The following is an 18,592-nucleotide window of genomic DNA, read 5'->3' on the forward strand; positions in this document are numbered from 1 at the left end:
TAGTTGATTGAACCATAAAATAATAATCAAAAAAAATGATTTAAGGACCTAGTGTACGAAAAATCCTTCCAGTTATCGAGTAGTACACTACTTGGTACAGTTTAACGTTATGTCCGAGACACTTTCATTCTAACAAGAGAATTAAACTTGCAAACATTTGTGAAGACATTATGTCTGGAGCTTTTTTCACAGGTACGGTAAAAGGCCAAACATGGAGTGGAGTATTGTTTCAAAGACCAAACATGCATCCAACGGAGTAAGTAGAATTTGCCCAACTTGCAATACAGAAAGAGAAGTAATTGCAGCAGAAGATAAAGACCTACTTCAGAATAAGCGGCAAGATTAATCGAATATTTGTCCCCACAACCGACGATTCTACTTTAAATAACTCTGTTTACTTATGTACTATTTTATTTCACAACACTCACATTACAATCACAAACACTTGCAAGTTTAATACTTCATGTTTTTAAGCTGTATAAATTATTGACCAATTTGTTAAATTTATTATGACGTAACATTTCTGCACAACTCAATTTAATTTTCATTTTAAAAACTTGCCTATTCTTAGAGCTTTTTGAGGTTAGTGCCTACTTTTATTAAATTTGTATTTTTTGTAGACAATTTTATAATTATATGTTTTTATCCCAAACTTTGTTTTTAAACTATAAAGTTCATTTATAGTTACTACCTACATAAACACTATACATAATTATACATGCTTTTTCTGCTTTTTTTCTAATGTGTGTTAATATTTTATAGACTCCGTAGATCTGTTCTTAAATTTATTTGAGAGCAGTGAAACGCCGTTAGTTGAAATAAAGTTTTAACACAAGAACATCTGTTGTATATTTTCCGATAAGCTTAGCTTATCAGGATCTCCAGGATTTAACGCCTTTTAACGTTACATCTTACAATTTAGTATTTATTAAGTGCCGTGTTCAAAGCATGGTGAGAATGTTAGCTGACTATTAAAAACATGTCGAGACACCTGCAGCTTCGAACATGTAGAGTCACCTGCAACTGTCAACATGTCAAGCCAACTGCAAAAGAGATAGAAAAAATTTATATAAACGATGAAGCACATCGACAAACAGGTTATTATACTTCAACTACCCTACGGAGCGGACCTAGGCCGCTTCAACGGGGCGACTCTTCCTTCGTGGAAGTAGTTGCAGCTTTTCACGTGAGACTTCAAGGCCGGGGAAGTGAATGGCATTACGATATAAAATAGTTGGCTTGGGACTGCGCGGCCGCAAAAGTTAACTATAGAACGATATAAAACAGCTTACGTAGGACTTCGAGGCCGAAGACGTAAGCTGTGGTACGATATGAAACAATTTTGATAGAATTTATACGTTCATAAATATCGTCTTTTCCATCTTTATCGATATTGAAGTTCGTATAAGATTAATGTGTAGAAAACTCAAGCGTCGCGCACCATTTTGTATCTTTTGTTTATGAGAGTAATAAATTGTACTTAGTTTTTGTTGTTTATTTTATAACTAAATTAAGTTGATATACCTATTTATACCATTTAAAGATAGAGATAAAATAATATCACTTTATTAACCTATAGATTAATATGGTTAGCAATAACTTTAAAGTAAATACCAATTTTTAATTAGTTTAAAGCTTTGGAATGTTAATTAATCTTTTTTGTAGCATATAATGCTGTAAAACAAACAACTTATAATTGTCTATAACAGGGGTCAACAGCGTTTTATAAGTCGTGGGCAATTTTTCCTAGAAAAAATTGCTCGCGGGCCACACTGTATAAAAAAAGGTCTTCCGCGGGATGTAGTTATTTCTAAATATTTGTAGTAATCTACATAAAAATACTATTTTAAACAAAAATGTAATAAATTTAGCAATATCAGATTACTAGTAAAGAGTAGATATTAAATAAAGAAAGTGTAAGCATTGCGCCTGCTTTCCGAGAGAAGAGAGGAGTCTTTTTTTGCATGTAGCAAACCGTATAAAATCAAGCGCCGCGAGAAGGGCGTAGTCATTTTTTGTTTTGGTCATTCGATGTAGTCTTTTGTTTTGATCATCAGATTCGTAGAGGCATTCGACATAGGCATTCTGACTTATCGCTAGACGACTATAGGCATTCTGATTTATCGCTAGACATCTATAGGCATACCGAATTAACGCAAGAAGACTACAAGCATTTAGCGACTTGCGCATTTTAGAAGACGTTGAACGCAGGCATTTAGACGAAGGCGGCCATTTTGCAGTTATTCTTTGAGTGTGACAGTTTCAATCTAATCATTCGATTTGGTTCTTTTGACTCAGTTTCCTTCTCTTGATTCATTCACTTGGTTCGTAACGTTTTAAGAAAACCAAGTTCGATTCATTTTAGTGACATATTGACAAACGAACCATCTGAGCTCTGACCTGCACGTGTGTGAGTGTCTCTTTTTTATATCGTGTTGTATTTTTTAATTGTAGAATAAATTTTGAGTGCTAATTCACTGTCTAATAACAGTAAATTATAATTAAGTAAATTTAAGTTATTAAAATTAATATATTGTAAGCTAACCTTTTAATTACGAAAAACAACATTTGATTTAATTAAGTATTTACTACTTTAAATCAACTACGATAAGTCGTCAACGTAATACCAAGACCAGCCTCAATTCATCACTCCTCATTTCCAGTTCGCATTACTGAGCCCAGCCTCGGTTAATTGCGGTGAATTCCAGTTCTCAACACCATGTCCAGATTCGGTTCATCACAATTCATTTCCAGTCCGCATTACTGAGCCCAGCCTCAGTTAATTGCGATGAATTCCTTCCAGTTCGCATTACTGAGACCGACCTCGGTTAATTGCGATTTATTTCATCACGGAACCTCTACGTTTGGTCAACACCTCAAAAAATGAGTACCAATATTAAGAAACCCAAAACCCTTTCGACAACCAACCTCACTAATCTGGTCGAGAAGCACGCGAAGCGTGCACACTCGGCCGATAAGGCGTCAAGTTCCAGTAGACGTGCCCAACAAAGTAACCCCGAGCTGTTAACAGACTCTCTCATGTTAACAAACAACCCAACAACAATAGAAACATATAAAGGAGAAGAGAATATAACAGCAGAGGGTTATAAAAGTTAATTTAAGTTTTTATCACAAAAACCTTTTTAAGACTGTTTTTTAAAAAGTATCTAAGCTGAAAAATACCTCACGGGCCGCATTTCGCCGAACCCTAGTCTATGAAAAAATCGTCATTTTTATATCATATTACATTTCTTTATTTAATGGTTGTTCGTAAAGCGTGTTTGACTTTTGAATTGAACAACTAACTAAAACATACACTATTTGCAAAATAAAAAGTATAAATTTCGAATGTTTATTTCCGTTTTTACTTTCAATTTTTATTTTCACAAGCATTTTCGGAGTAAAAATATAAAACTTTATCAAGTGAAAAAATTAATTTAAATTCACGTGGTAAGTTTAAGGTATTATGACATAAAATACAAAATTTTAGCATGTAATAAACAAAACTAAGTAAAAATATGTTAAACAGTATATTGTTAAGATAAATATTTGATTATACCAATTCGATCATTAGACCACAAGCTTTCGGTAGACTAAGACCCGGGTTTGGTTCTTATTGAAACTCTTCAGTCAGCCCTAACCGAAAAACTTTCAGTCTGAACAAGATTTGATAAGAACGAAGACTGCAGGTTTTACGGTTGCGGCTGACTGACGAGTTTCAATAGGAACGATTCCCGAGTCTCAGTCTACCAAAAGATTGCAGTGTAGTGTTCGAATTGGTATGTTCAAACCTTTATGCTAGGGGTGGGCAACGTACGGCCCGCAGGGTGAAAATGACCGGCCCCCGACCGTTTTTTTTATTTTTGATTTTAATGGGATCCGGCCCGCAAGCAAATTTACAGGCCCGCAAAGGGTCAATATTACAATTTTGTTGTAAAACTTTGTATCATATTTTTACAAAACAAAACTGTAAGAATTTGACTTCAAAAACATTCTAAAAATTACTTTATAAGTTAATGTGTACTAATAAATACACCATTTTGTCCTAATACTTTGTTGTTGTTCTAACTTAGTTGGAATATCTTTTTGATAAATTACCCCAAGCAAAGTGTTTTTTTAAGTACGATATTTTACATACGTACCATTGTCAATTCTATTTATAGACATTATTGAAACATCTGACATGTCTTAATCTACATCTTAAGTTGTCAGACTTGAGAAAATTTTTTGAATTTGAAGGATCTAAAAAAGTGATCAACTGTATCTATAAAATTAGATTCCGGCTGGATCCGAAACTTTTATTTATATTAGAATCCGACCTGATCCGTATCTCGAATTAAAGTTAGTTTCCAGTCGGATTCGGATCTAAAAAGTCATTATTCGGCTGGATCCGGATACTGGATCCGGTAAATCACTAATTCGAAGTGCTCCGGCCCGCAAAAGACTAAATTTTTCCGGATCCGGCCCGTTGATAGAAAAACGTTGCCAACCCCTACTTTATGCTAACTCGAGCTTGTCTGCCACGGCATACGAAAGAACAGGCTTAAGCTCTATAAACTTTCACAGATCTCTTTTTAGTTAGTAAAATGTTAATAATTTCACTTTTCCGTTTGACGTTATTTGAGTGTTTAAGTTATGTCTTTGTTCCTCGATTTATTGTTTTAGTTTGTTTCACAACATATTTTTTGTTTTAAAATATTAGTTAGATTTATTACAGTACTACATAGATTTAAAGTTAATTTTGATGCTAGATTTTTAACAAAAAACTGCAACTAACTTTTTGTGTAAAAAATTTCAATCACTTTTGTGGCAACTCTAGCTTTTTATCCTCAATACAAAATAAGATTAATAAAAGACTTAATTTTACGACAACTGTACCGTACCTAGTAAGTATGTTAAGACAATCACAACAATCTATTTGATTATGCATTACCTTATTGAAAAAAGCTATTATATTTGCGACATCTACATAAAAGATCCAAATAAAAGAATATGTGATTCCTCTGATACTTGCTTTAAAAGAATTATTATACATAATTTTACTTCAAAATGCAATGAAAACCAAAGCTATAAAAAAAACATTCTTGAAGTTTTCGAAAACAAATTATTGAAAAAATAAATATGTTTGAATTTAAGGAAGGGGTAACTTTTTCAGAGATTTATATAAAACAAATATTGACGTTTTGAAATCAGCTATTAAAAATCATTGAAATTTATGCCAGTTGACCTAAACACAGGGTTGCCAACCGTTTTTTGAATTTTTTTTCCAGGTTTGTATAAGTACACATTTTTGGGTCTAATTTTGGTTAAAAAATAAATTTAAGGAAAGAAACTGTAATAAATAGTATAAAAACATTTAAAAGATACTGTAAATCTATTTTAAATATGTTTTTTGATAAAAAAAATTTTTGATGATGACAAATTTTTTTCTTTTATATGATAGATTTTTTGAGTCAAATCGAAATTTTACTACTGAACATGTGAAAATTGTTAAAATTCAAGGTTTTTTTGACTAAATTGTCAAATTCAAGGTTTCCAGGTAAAGTGGCAACCCTGTAAATAGACAATTTATTGTAATTAAGTTTTTAAGGTTGCCACGCAAAATTTTGTGAATTTCGCCGGACTTTTACCTTCCTTTTCAGTACAAATTTGAGTAGGCACTTCCAGTTAAATGCGCATTTTGAGTAGTCATATTTTGATAAGTTCGCATTTGTATTACGCACTTTTATTTAGAACGCATTTTTGAACCAAAACAAAAACATTTTGTCTGGTTTCTTTTTTATTTAGACTAGTAATTATTAGTTACAATTTTTTGTTGAGTAGCTGCAGTGTTCACGATGTGTACCTAAGCGGAAGATAACTGCAATAAGTACTTATAGGAATGTATGAACTAATAATATAAACTTAATTATAAAATTATTTGCACTGAACTAGGTACACTTTTTTATAACTACTAGATATACTTACCTCTTTGCAAATAATCTCTAAGTGTCATCAATATGAAAAAAATTACTAGACAAGGAATTTTTTATCAAAATATTTATACTAAACTACAGTTTTATTTATTTTTAAAATTTAAGTAACTCTGAAAAATTATAAAGATATAAACCATAGACATATACTTGTTACATAAAAACTAAACTAAGTGCTTAATAATAAAGAACTTAATAATTTACTCAAACATAAAACTGTTGGATTCTAAAATTCTGCAAAATATACTTTTGTGTATATATCACAGCTTTACTATCAAAGTGTCCTTGTCATATATCACCAATACTAAAAAGCATACAAAAACTGCTTGTTCAAGTAGGGTTATTGTTCAACATGTTTTAAGTAAAATTTTACAGTTTTAGTATGATTTTATAAAGTACTTTTTTATTAATCTTTACTATTTAAAGGCTTTAGAAGTTTAGGAATTTAGTAAATTTTTAATGACAAAGTCTAACATATTGACCTAAAAAAACTGACTTTTGACCACTTTATTATTATTGCAAGTTTTTTGTGAATACGATGGACCCAGGCATCAAAACCCTGGCCACTTAAACTAAAAGACACATATATAACAAATAGATGAAGAATAAAATTAAAACAAAAATTTTATTTTGTTTAAAACATAATTAAATTTCAAATTTATAGATTAACATAAAAAGCAAATTTTTAACACACAAAGTTAAACTTATTAATTTATTTACGCTTTGATGTAGAAGGACTTTTTAAATCTTCTTTTTTATCCTTCTAAAAGAAATTTCATTATTAACACTTTCAATGATCTGTTAGATCCAAAATTAGTAAAAACAATTACACAAACTTCCATTTTGATATCAAATTCTAGATTCTCACCAATACAAAACTTTATCTGAAAATTTCAGGGAAAACATACTGGGACACTCAAGTCAATTACTCCAGTGATTTTGTCGCAAAATTTTGCAGCTTAGTGAATCACTCATTTCTACATCAAAATATTATTATTAAATTGTTTACTGTGCAATGTTGGACTGAGGCATCAAAACCTGAGCCACTTAAAAAAGACACACAATGAGAATAATGAAAACAAAAACATTTACTAACAACAACATATAAACATAAACAAAAGATCAAACATAGTCAAAATTATAAAAACTCTTTAACAAGTTTAAACTAATTCGGTTGATATAAAAGTCGATAACTTAAAACTCACAAAATTAGTTGTACAAAAATAATAAAATTAAATTATATTCTGTCTTGGGGAAGGCGTAGGGAAATAAAACAATTAATATTACAAATAGAAAAATGAAGAAATCGGTAGCTAATTTAAATGAGATAAGTATTATACAAATCTTTATTTATTTGTTTATATGTATTGTTTTGTGAAAATTTACTGAGTTTAACTTATATTTATACTATTTGAATTAAATTTTTTTAGTTTTAATCGAAAAATTTCCACCTTCTCACACAATACTACATCCTGTGTAGCATATTAATTGTAGTTTCACCTTTAAATAGTTTAATAAAAAGTAATGAGTTTAAATTCAAGTCTTCTGTATTCTAAAGATTTAATATTGAGTTTTGTTAGTCTATCAAGGTAAGACGTATAAGAAATATGACAGCGGTTGAAGATTAATATTGTATTTTTTTAACAGATTGTAAATGGTTAATATCTTTTTCGAGTATGGAGACCAGATTGGTGTATCATAATCCAACTTAGGACGTATGTATAAGAAAAACAATTTTTTATAGATGTTTATACTCGTACACTTAAAGCTATTTAAAAGATGTACTTAATGCAATTCGTTAAAGGTATTAAACATGGTGGTTTCTTTTTAAGTTTTCAAATTCAAGATCTTCAAACAATCTGGTTGTAGATAATTTTATATTGTTTATCTTAAAGTCAAAAGTAGGGATTGAAGTATTTTTTAACACTTAGAACTTGACATTTACTAAACTAGGGTTTAAATTTAATTTACTTTCCTTTAGCCAATTGTAAACTTTATTTAAGGTATTTTGTAAAATTGACTTAGACTGCTAAGAAAATTTCTGTCATCTACGAAGATCTTAATGTTGCAGCTAACATCAACTTCTGAAGCTATATCATTTATCGAAATTATAATGGGCCAATAACCCCTCCTTGAGAAACTCCCCTAAAAAGATTCTGAAAATGTATTCTTCATTACTACTTTTTGAGTTCTTTCGTTTTGAAACTCTTTGAACTAACTAACTAGACTGATATGAATTTAGTATTGCAATAATGTTTTAAATAATTTAAAATGAGAGTCAGATTTGGATATCTGTATAAACCACTTTAGTAGACTTATTGCTTAAAAAAGACACCAACCATGAGTGTAAGCAATCTAATAATTGAAAACAGGATGTTCGGTTAGGGAGAAAACTTAATTGTTTAGAAAACCCGAATTGTTTAGGTGAAATTTAAGGTAATTCAAAAGAGATGATCAAATGTTTTTACAGAAATTATGTGTTCAAAGATTCTGCAAATTGGCAAAGAAATTGGTCTGTAATTTTAACGGTTGTATTTGCTACTTTTTTGTGTACTGGTATTACGTATGAAATTTTACATTGTTTTGGCACAAAAGATATAGCCAAATAATAATTAAAGATTAGTGACATTGGAAAAATTATAAAATAAATAGTACGTTTAATAAAATACGAAGGAATATTCTGATGTTCTTTTTATTTTTCAAATGATTAACAGACTTAATTATTTCATCATTACTTTAAAAAAAATTGCATTTCTAGACAGTTTATATTAATAATTTTTGTTTCTGCATAACTATATAAAACAACTTTTGAAAAGACTTATAAAAAAAAATCAATCAAAATCAGATACTATTAGTAAATAGTTTTCATTATACAATACAGAAAAAGAAGGTGCTTCAGGTTAAATTCTACATAGCAGCAGTTTTTTTTTGCATCTATGTTCTTGCATAAACTTTTTTCATCTCCATATTAAACAATTTAACTGCTTTTTAATATTCTTTTTTTTTTTTGTATTTCGTTATTATATGCTTATCTGATTTACATTGAGTTTATTAGAGTTTTAAATTTTTTCTCAACAGTTTTTTATATTAAAATGATGTATTTTTGATTTTCTGTGATGTTTTGTTAAAGGTAGAAGTTTTCTAATTGAATAGTTTTTTGTATTTATAAATTCTTCATAAAATTCTTGAACGTTTTATGGTTTGTTATATATGGGTAGCTGTCATATTTGCACGAGCGTATAAAATTGTACGAAGATAATTTTGCACGAGCAGACAATTTTGCACGGATTGAGTTATTTTTATTTAGTTTTTTTTTTACCCCTAACCCTCAGTCAGTTTTTTTTTTTTTTTATTTAATTATCTTTTAGTTTTTTTTTTCAGTTTTTTTATATATCTTTTTTCTGACCTTTGGTTTAAAGTTGTCTTCGTGCAATTTAGTCCTCTCGTGGTATTAAGTATTCTCGTGCAATTTTGACCCGTCCCAGTTATATATACCTTTCCATTTTTTTTCTTACAAAAATTTATTATTGTTATCAGGGTTTGCTCTGTAAAAAATGTGACTCTGAAAAATTGACTTAGCCTGACCTGTGTTAACTCTGATCTTTGTTAATTATGTTAATATTTATAACAAACACTATAATACTTATCATACAAAACTTAACAATCTTTTGAATATAATTGCTGCTAGGTTAATGTAAAACTTAATTTATGTTTGAAATTATTAAATCTTAGTTTAAAATTCTCTATTCGAAATAAAGACATTACTGTGGACTATGCTTTCCTATTTATGTTATGATAAGAAAAAAAGTCATTATACACACTTTTTATTAAAATCCTGTAAACGAATCTGTGAATTATTAAATTTTAACTTTTTTCAACGGATTACATTAATTTGTATTCTTTATAATTAAATTTTTTCTTATAACATTTAATACAAAGTGTATTAAATTTTTGAACTTTTCTTTAATTATTTGTTAGTATCGTATTGATAAGCCTTAACTTTGAAGAAACTGTCTTTATGTTTTTAAAAAAAGTTTTACTTACAAAAATGTCTAAGTAAAATAAAAAAAGTAATTTCCTAGCAACATTCCTAGCAATGAAGTAATAATTCAAAATAATATTTAATTTTTATAGAACATATATTAAATCCATATACGTTTTAAGAAAATACAAAAGTAAAATTCCAAACTAACACATTGGCAATGTGAGAAAACAAAATTTACAAACCTATATAAATAGTTAAGAAACTTATCAAAAACTACTGCCATTCGTTAAGAAAATCATTTAAAATTTAGAAAACAGTTTTTAATACTTAACATAAATTGTAAGTTGTTTAACTATAGCAAGCGGTTAAACTCTTTCTCATTAAACATGTTTTTATAGTAAAGCTTAATCAAAAACTTTAAATTTGCTTTATACAACATTAAAAAACACATTATTTTGTAAAAGTTTTTAAAATTTACAATATGAAACTATTTTTTCATTGTTTTTTTTTTTCAAAACATAAAAAATCTATAAAATGTATACCTTTTATTAAGACTTGAAAGTTAAAGAACTCATGTTTATACAAAAATTATCAAAATTGTTCAATGAGCTTAGAAGATTACAACTAACCAGTGAGGTGAATAGGGGGGGCAAGAGGTATTTGACATAGGTATAACTGTCACAAAATTCATTATTGTACAATTTAAAGTTACATTTAGTGTTAAAATGGCACAAGGCTTATAAAGTATTTTTTATATTTAAAGTGTTAATTTATAATAAAAATTTAGGACTAAAAGGAGAAAAGGTTAATTGACTACCTTTATTTACTCTCGAAAATACCTAAAACCTAAAAAATAGTTATAATCCCTTTGAGATGCATATTCTCAAATTTGTATACAGATTTCTTGTCATATTTGCTAAAACATTTGAAAAAAATTGAAAATTTCTACGACGGGTGTTTTGAGAAATTAAACTCTTAAAAGTACCTTAAATTGCTCGAAAAACATAAATAGATTTTTAAAAAAATTTCAGTATTTGTATAAAAACTTTTTTAAGGTATTTTTAGCAGTTGCTGTAGGTCTTAATTTTGATATAAGTTTCAGGATTATCCAAGTTAGTTTTAAAACAGCAAAAATTATCTATATTTAAACTTACGTAACTTTTAATATAATTAAAGCAGAATAGAACAAAACACAGAATTTAAAAGAAGAAACCAAGCTCTAAACATATAATTAAAACTCTTGACTTAATTTTTAAGTTTTTTAAATAGTTAATGGCAGCTTGCCAGCCTACTGTGAATTACCGGAGTTTTACAATATATTGAACATTAGGATTTAAAAACAACTTTTGTCACTAATTTACTGATCTGTCCAAATTTTATATCTTCAAAACTACTATGTGTTTTTTTAAGTTGTGAAAACTATCTGATAGCTAAACAATTATCTACCAAGTAAAGTATGACAATTTTCAAAAAAAAAGTTGACCTTACCTTCTCTCCAAATTTTAAAACTTTATGATTTTTTGTTGAAGTGTACCATAATAAATTTAAAATCTTTAAGACAACAAACGTCTATCGGTAAAAAAGTTTATTATTACAATAACTAAAACGAAATACCTAAAAATGTAAAAACTTTACTTCGGGTTTGTTGGGGTACATTTGAACTTTAGTTTTCACACTTTCAATCTAAAAAATAAAGAGTATAATATTATGAATTAAGTTGAGAAAACTTTGTATTTAAAAAAGGTAATGATTCTAGCAGTAATTTATGTCATTTATAAAGTATCAAAAAAACTTAATAAACTAAATTACACAAACTGTGAAAAAAAAATCTAACAAAAATTTAAGTCCAAATGTATATTTAAAATACTGTAACCTAAAATAAATAGTTTTGAACTTTTGTGCAGTTTTTAACAAATATTTTTTTTATACTCTTGATTGCCATTAATTAAAGCAAAAAGATTTGGCGTGAGTTGCGAAACTATCCTAGGTTAGTATAAACTTATGAGAAAAAATACCTGAAATAAAATGTTGAAAAATTCTTTTGCGGGTCAGACATACTAGAAAATAGATCTCAGCGGACCGCGTAATTTTTTAAAATTATAGATTTTTTTATTTCTATAAACAAAACGTTGTATTAAAATAATTATTTTTAGGTATTACTTTGTACCAGAAAAAAAAACATTTAATACATTTGAATAGCACGTCTTTTTTATATAAAGGCTTCTGACTGAGCTCCAGCCAATGGGCCACACTACATCCATACTTAATCTATATTTTCTAGCTATTATTTAACTTAGGTCAGATCAGCAATTTCTGCTATATTAAGGGCATAGGGGGAGGTAAATCACTTTTTTGTAAGCTAGTCTTATTTATTATAAAAAACCAAGCTACCAGTTTATTTTCCCGTTTTTAAAAGTTTAAAGTAATTTTTGAGATATAAGAGATCAAATGTTGAGAGTTCAATAAACTATACTTTTTAGGATTTTTAAGAACTTTTTAAACTAGAATTATTTTATAATTGTTTTTAATAGATTCTATAAGAATTTTTTACAAAATACGGCAAATAAAACTAAAAAATACTATGTATATATATATATATATATATATATATGTTTCACAAAGCTTTAATTTTTCATAAAGCTTTGATCATCAGCCAGTTAAATTCAAAATACAAAGCACTGTACTAAACAAAGATACAAAAGTTATGCAAAAAAACAAAAAACAGTATGACGCAATATTGTACATTACAAATATTCAGTACAAAAACAACTAAAATTAACGAAAACAACAGTTAATTGACTATAAAATGCTTCATTTTAGTCATGAAGCATTTTATAGTCAATTAACTGTTGTTTTCGTTAATTTTAGTTGTTTAATTAGTTAGAAGGTAGATCGATTTTTGTACTGAATATTTGTAATGTACAATATTACGTCATACTGTTTTTTGTTTTTTTGCATAACTTTTGTATCTTTGTTTAGTACAGTGCTTTGTATTTTGAATTTAACTGGCTGATGATCAAAGCTTTATGAAAAATTAAAGCTTTGTGAAACATATGTTCCAGAATTTTTTAAAATCGCCATTTGAATAAATTATTTAAAAGCCCTTCAAGTGGGCTCAGTTGAAAGTGTTTACGTTTAAACATTAACCTTATTTTATATATATAATAAACCTTTATATATATATATATATATATATATAAAGGTTTATTTAAAGATGCAAAACTCAAAGGACTCGAGTTTCGTGACTATTCACTCTTCAGCTTCAAAACAAGTTTAAAATAAAGCACAAAACAAAATCACTAATGAAAGTAAAAAATTTTTTGCATAAATAGATTGTGATGTAATTTTGAAACTATCAAAAATCATGTAAAACGGCTTGTGCAAAATTAATCTACCAACAGACAATAAATTAGCAAAAATTCATATAACTTCAGTGAGTAACTATGTATTAGGACAGATAATTGAAAGAGATAAAGATAAAGTTAAGATGCAAATTGAAATTTAGGTTATTTTAAGATGAAATTAAAACTTGTTAAATTTTAAAAGCGACTTTTTTATATGTCTACAAGACGAAACAAACTCGCTTCTTTTGTTTAAACATCTCTTGTCTTTCAGTGCATATACAACGGCTGATGCTTCTTTGAGACACAGCCTACATATTGGGCTATTGCCGTCGGCTATAGGCTGTGCTCTTTTTATAACTTTTCAGGATATTTCGTAGTCAATGCCGCTGCGCTTTAAGCCACAAACATACTTCGAAAGTTCAGTGTCATTTTCATATATGCCGCCTTTAAAAGATTTTATATGATTGGCATACCTGAATCTAAACTGAGTCGAGCACAAGCCGACATAGAACCTCGTCTCAACGCCAGAGTTAACTGTGGCCTTGTAGACGATGTTCTCTGAACGGCAATTACCCCCTTTCAAATTATATTTACAGCTACCAGCGCAGCCGCATTGACTTTGAATTTCTGAGTTTTAATTTAAAATTTTTTGGTTGTGTGCCTTAATGATATTCTCTAAATTTGCTGTACACGAATAACTTATTCGCATATTATGTTTGTTAAAAATTTTTGTTAGCGGATTTTTTTATTGAAGTGTTTTTTGACTAGATTTATAAATTTTCTTCCAATTGAATAAATTATTATGAAAAAATAATGAAAAAATGCGGATAAGACAACAAACTTAAATTTGAAAAACCTGAGCAACAACCTAATAATCAAAAACACAAAAGAAAAAGAAATGTAATCTGGTACAACCCTCCTTTTAGCAATTCTGTAAAAACTAATATTGGAAGAAAATCTATAAATCTAGTCAAAAAACACTTCAATAAACAAAATCCGCTAACAAAAATTTTCAACAAACATAATATGCGAATAAGTTATTCGTGTACAGCAAATTTAGAGAATATCATTAAGGCACAAAACCAAAAAATTTTAAATCAAAACTCAGAAATTCAAAGTCAATGCGGCTGCGCTGGTAGCTGTAAATATAATTTGAAAGGGGATAATTGCCCTTCAGAGAACATCGTCTACAAGGCCACAGTTAACTCTGGCGTTGAGACGAGGTTCTATGTCGGCTTGTGCTCGACTCAGTTTAGATTCAGGTATGCCAATCATATAAAATCTTTTAAAGGCGGCATATATGAAAATGACACTGAACTTTCGAAGTATGTTTGTGGCTTAAAGCGCAGCGGCATTGACTACGAAATATCCTGAAAAGTTATAAAAAGAGCACAGCCTATAGCCGACGGCAATAGCCCAATATGTAGGCTGTGTCTCAAAGAAGCATCAGCCGTTGTATATGCACTGAAAGACAAGAGATGTTTAAACAAAAGAAGCGAGTTTGTATTGTCTTGTAGACATATAAAAAAGTCGCTTTTAAAATTTACAAGTTTTAATTTCATCTTAAAATAACCTAAATTTCAATTTGCATCTTAACTTTATCTTTATCTCTTTCAATTATCTGTCCTAATACATAGTTACTCACTGAAGTTATATGAATTTTTGCTAATTTATTGTCTGTTGGTAGATTAATTTTTGCACAAGCCGTTTTGCATGATTTTTGATAGTTTCAAAATTACGTCATAATCTATTTATGCAAAATTTTTTTTACTTTCATTAGTGATTTTGTTTTGTGCTTTATTTTAAACTTGTTTCGAAGCTGATGAGTGAATAGTCACGAAACTCGAGTACTTTGAGTTTTGCATCTTTAAATAAACCTTTTTATTAATAAAGCCCTAAAGGTGAACTCAGTGTGAAAAATTTAATTTATTAAGTTAAATAACTTAATTCTATATATATATATAATTTTTCGATTTCTATTTTTTCTAAGTTACAAAGTTTGCAGCCGAATTTAGTATTGAATTTTAATTTTGTTCTGTTTAATATTTCCCATTTAATTTTGTAGTCTGTATTGTTATCTTTTAAGTTCCATATGTAATTCGCTAGTTCTGTTGTGTGTCTTTTGTTAATATTGTTGAATGATGATTTTTGGTTTCTGTATCTAAATACGGCTGCAAACTTTGTAACTTAGAAAAAATAGAAATCGAAAAATCAGATAAGAACGTAACACTAAACAAGAAAAGCGAAAGACAAAACATATGCATCCATTATCAAAAATACTTTTTTAACAAAATTAAAACCAACTAAATATTAAAACAAAATAAAATCGAAGCGGCAAACACGAGTATTTTATAGCATTTTATAACATTTTTCCCAACAGCCTAAAAAAATTTTCTAATAGCTTAAAACATTTTTCCAAAATAACCTTTTTAAACTTTCCTAAAAAGCATAGAATAACATTTACAGCGTATTTCAAATTCAACTAATCGTACAATAAACTGTACCATTACTACGTCATAATTACTATAAAAAATTCTAAAATCGAAATTTCTGTTCACTATCATAATAAACTACAACTCACTGAAGATCACATGAAATTTTACAATTCAATGTGTGAAACAGCTGTTTGAATTATAGTTTTTATATAATTAAATAAATAAATATTAAGCTCCAATTTGATTTGTCGAGCACTATCGATCAGAACTTTGTATAAAACCTTTAATATATATATATATATATATTATAAAGTTATTTAACTAAATAAATTAAATTTTTCACACTGAGCCCACCTTGAGGGCTTTATTATTAAAAAGGTTTATTTAAAGATGAAAAACTCAAAGGACTAGAGTTTCGTGACTATTCGATATAGTCACGAAAATCGAATAATCAATAATTGAATAGTCACGAAACTCGAGTCCTTTGAGTTTTGCATCTTTAAATAAACCTTTATATATATATATATATATACATTAAAAAGATTTTGAACTTATTAAAAAGATTCTATTTGAATAAGAATTGAAAATGTTTTAATGAAACGAAAAATCTCTGAATCTGTTGTTTTTGGTTTTTAAAAGAGCTGAGACAGATTTTTTTTATGTTTGTTTTATCAATTTTATTGTATATAAATCAAACTATTCAGAGCTGTCCAATTACTAATAAAAAAAGGCAGACTACCTTCAAACCATTCATTCTATATTTTATAAAACAGCACACATAAACCATATTTTGTTAGTTTTGATTGAATTTACTAAATGTGGAAATCTCAAATAAGTATATATTCCAAGCATGCTGAAAGTATCTTAATTGTAAAAAGTTTACTAGATAATATATTTAAAAATTCAAAAATACTTTTTTTACAAAAAAAACTTTGATAAAAACACTTAGTGTATTTACTAAACGATTCTTAAAAATTCCTCTTTTTTTAACTATAAAAAAAATTATATGTTTATGTATTTTCTAATAATATTTAATCAACTGTTAAGTATCGATTTTAAAAACTTTAGATTTTGAACTAATTAAATTCTAATTGCCTCGCACCAACTGTAATAACTTTTAATATAGATAATCTTTTTAGTTTAGTTCAAAGTGTCAAAAGCACGAGAACTTTAGCTCTCTACCCTTAAATTTTTTATGAGAAATTCTTTTTTATCTTGGCGATTTCCAGTTGGGGCCCACTGTGACAGGTTAGGGAAGGGCATTGTAAAGTCCACAACCAGAACTTGGTCTACCAAGCAGAGACTTTTAACATCTGATGTAATTTTTAGCTTAAAAACTAAACAGCTTATTTTAAAACTTTTTTTAACAAATATGTTTTTATGTGCTTATTTATTTTTCCAAAAACAGGGGTGCTCATTATTATAAGATTTCAAAATAATTTTAGATTTTAATTTAAGTTTATAAGTTTGTAAACAAAAATCTAATATTTTAAAGATAATAATCTAAATAGGTATAGCACTTTAAAATATCATTTAAGCAAAATATTTACAGGATTGTAGTTAATATCATTATTGTTGGTTTTATAAGTTAACTAAAATTCTTTGGTTTTATACTTATTCTTAAATTTTAATCTAATTTGTAAATGTGTATTTTAGCTACAAGATACTCTCTTACATGTTAAAAATTAAAAGTAGTTTTTAGAGGTCTCAAACATAGTGATTAAATAACAATAGTTTCTAAGAAAGTTACAAAATAATAAGGAAAAAAAACTGTTTTATTAATAATCTCAAATTTTCTATATTTTAGTTAATCTTTTTCAAACTCATTAAGTTTATATTAATTACATTTTTAAAGTTTCAAATTGAAACTTTAGTAGTTTTGAGAAATATATATCTTACTCAATAATTAATATTTTTTAGTTTTTTTATCTTTATCTACTATCATAATGCAAGTTTTTTATAAAATTTATAAACATCAAGCAACATTTTTTAATTACAACTACATTTAACTAATCATTAATAATTTATATAATTTAAGTTGAACTTTTAAGTAATAAAAATTTTAGTCTTAGAACTACAACTTACAGTTTGTTTAGTATATGTATAGTCCACATATTTACCAACTGTAAGAAATCCAATAACCATTGTCATGGCTGCTTTGTAGCTTTTTAAAAGTTCTTGTGTAGTTTGTGGTTTGTTTCTAATGTCAGTTTGCCTTGACACAAATTGAGGCTTTTTAAGTACCTTAACTTGCATTAAGTACTTGAAAATTTTCATTTATAAGTATTTTACTAAAAAAATCTAGAAATGATTAGGAGTTTGACTAGTATCTGATCTATTTCACAAAAATACTTACTGAAGAAGGGTGGGATGATTATATACACAAAATTGATAAAAAATACACATAACTCAAATTTTTATAACAATATATATTTCGTGCTTAACTCTTAAGTTGTTGACTATGCAATAAATCTAAAGTTTCAAATCCAGCTTACATAGTCAAAAGGTAATCAATGTAAAAGTAATAATAATGAGCAAAGTATAATTAACAATACATAAGTAGCTTTAATTACAATGAAACTAAAAACAAATAAAACATACCTAACAACTTATCTTTAACAATGTAAATTAAGTTTTATTGTAGTTAAAACTACTTATGTACTGTTAATTATCCTTTGCTCATTATTATAACTTTTACATTAATTACCTTTTGATTTATAAGCTAAATTAGAAACTTTATTTTTTTGCTTCGTTAAGAACTGAGGAGTTAAACTCAAAATATAAATGGTTATAAAAATTTTAATTTTGTGTGAATCTTTGATATAAATTATTGAGTTATCAAAAAATGTTTATCTT

The 18,592-nt window shown here is 27.6% G+C and overlaps 1 long non-coding RNA gene across 1 annotated transcript; it reads right to left on the bottom strand.

The window, feature by feature from the left end:
• Positions 1-11,527: 11,527 nt before the first annotated feature.
• Positions 11,528-18,033, bottom strand: LOC145837103 (uncharacterized). The gene is made up of 2 exons (XR_014369912.1): positions 17,822-18,033; positions 11,528-11,640 (listed from the first exon to the last, which is right to left on the bottom strand). It is a non-coding gene; the product is annotated as an uncharacterized LOC145837103 (long non-coding RNA).
• Positions 18,034-18,592: the final 559 nt, after the last annotated feature.

Source organism: Thalia democratica, chromosome 5 (assembly GCF_965202585.1).
Source record: "Thalia democratica chromosome 5, ktThaDemo2.hap1.1, whole genome shotgun sequence".
Taxonomy (NCBI): domain Eukaryota; kingdom Metazoa; phylum Chordata; class Thaliacea; order Salpida; family Salpidae; genus Thalia; species Thalia democratica.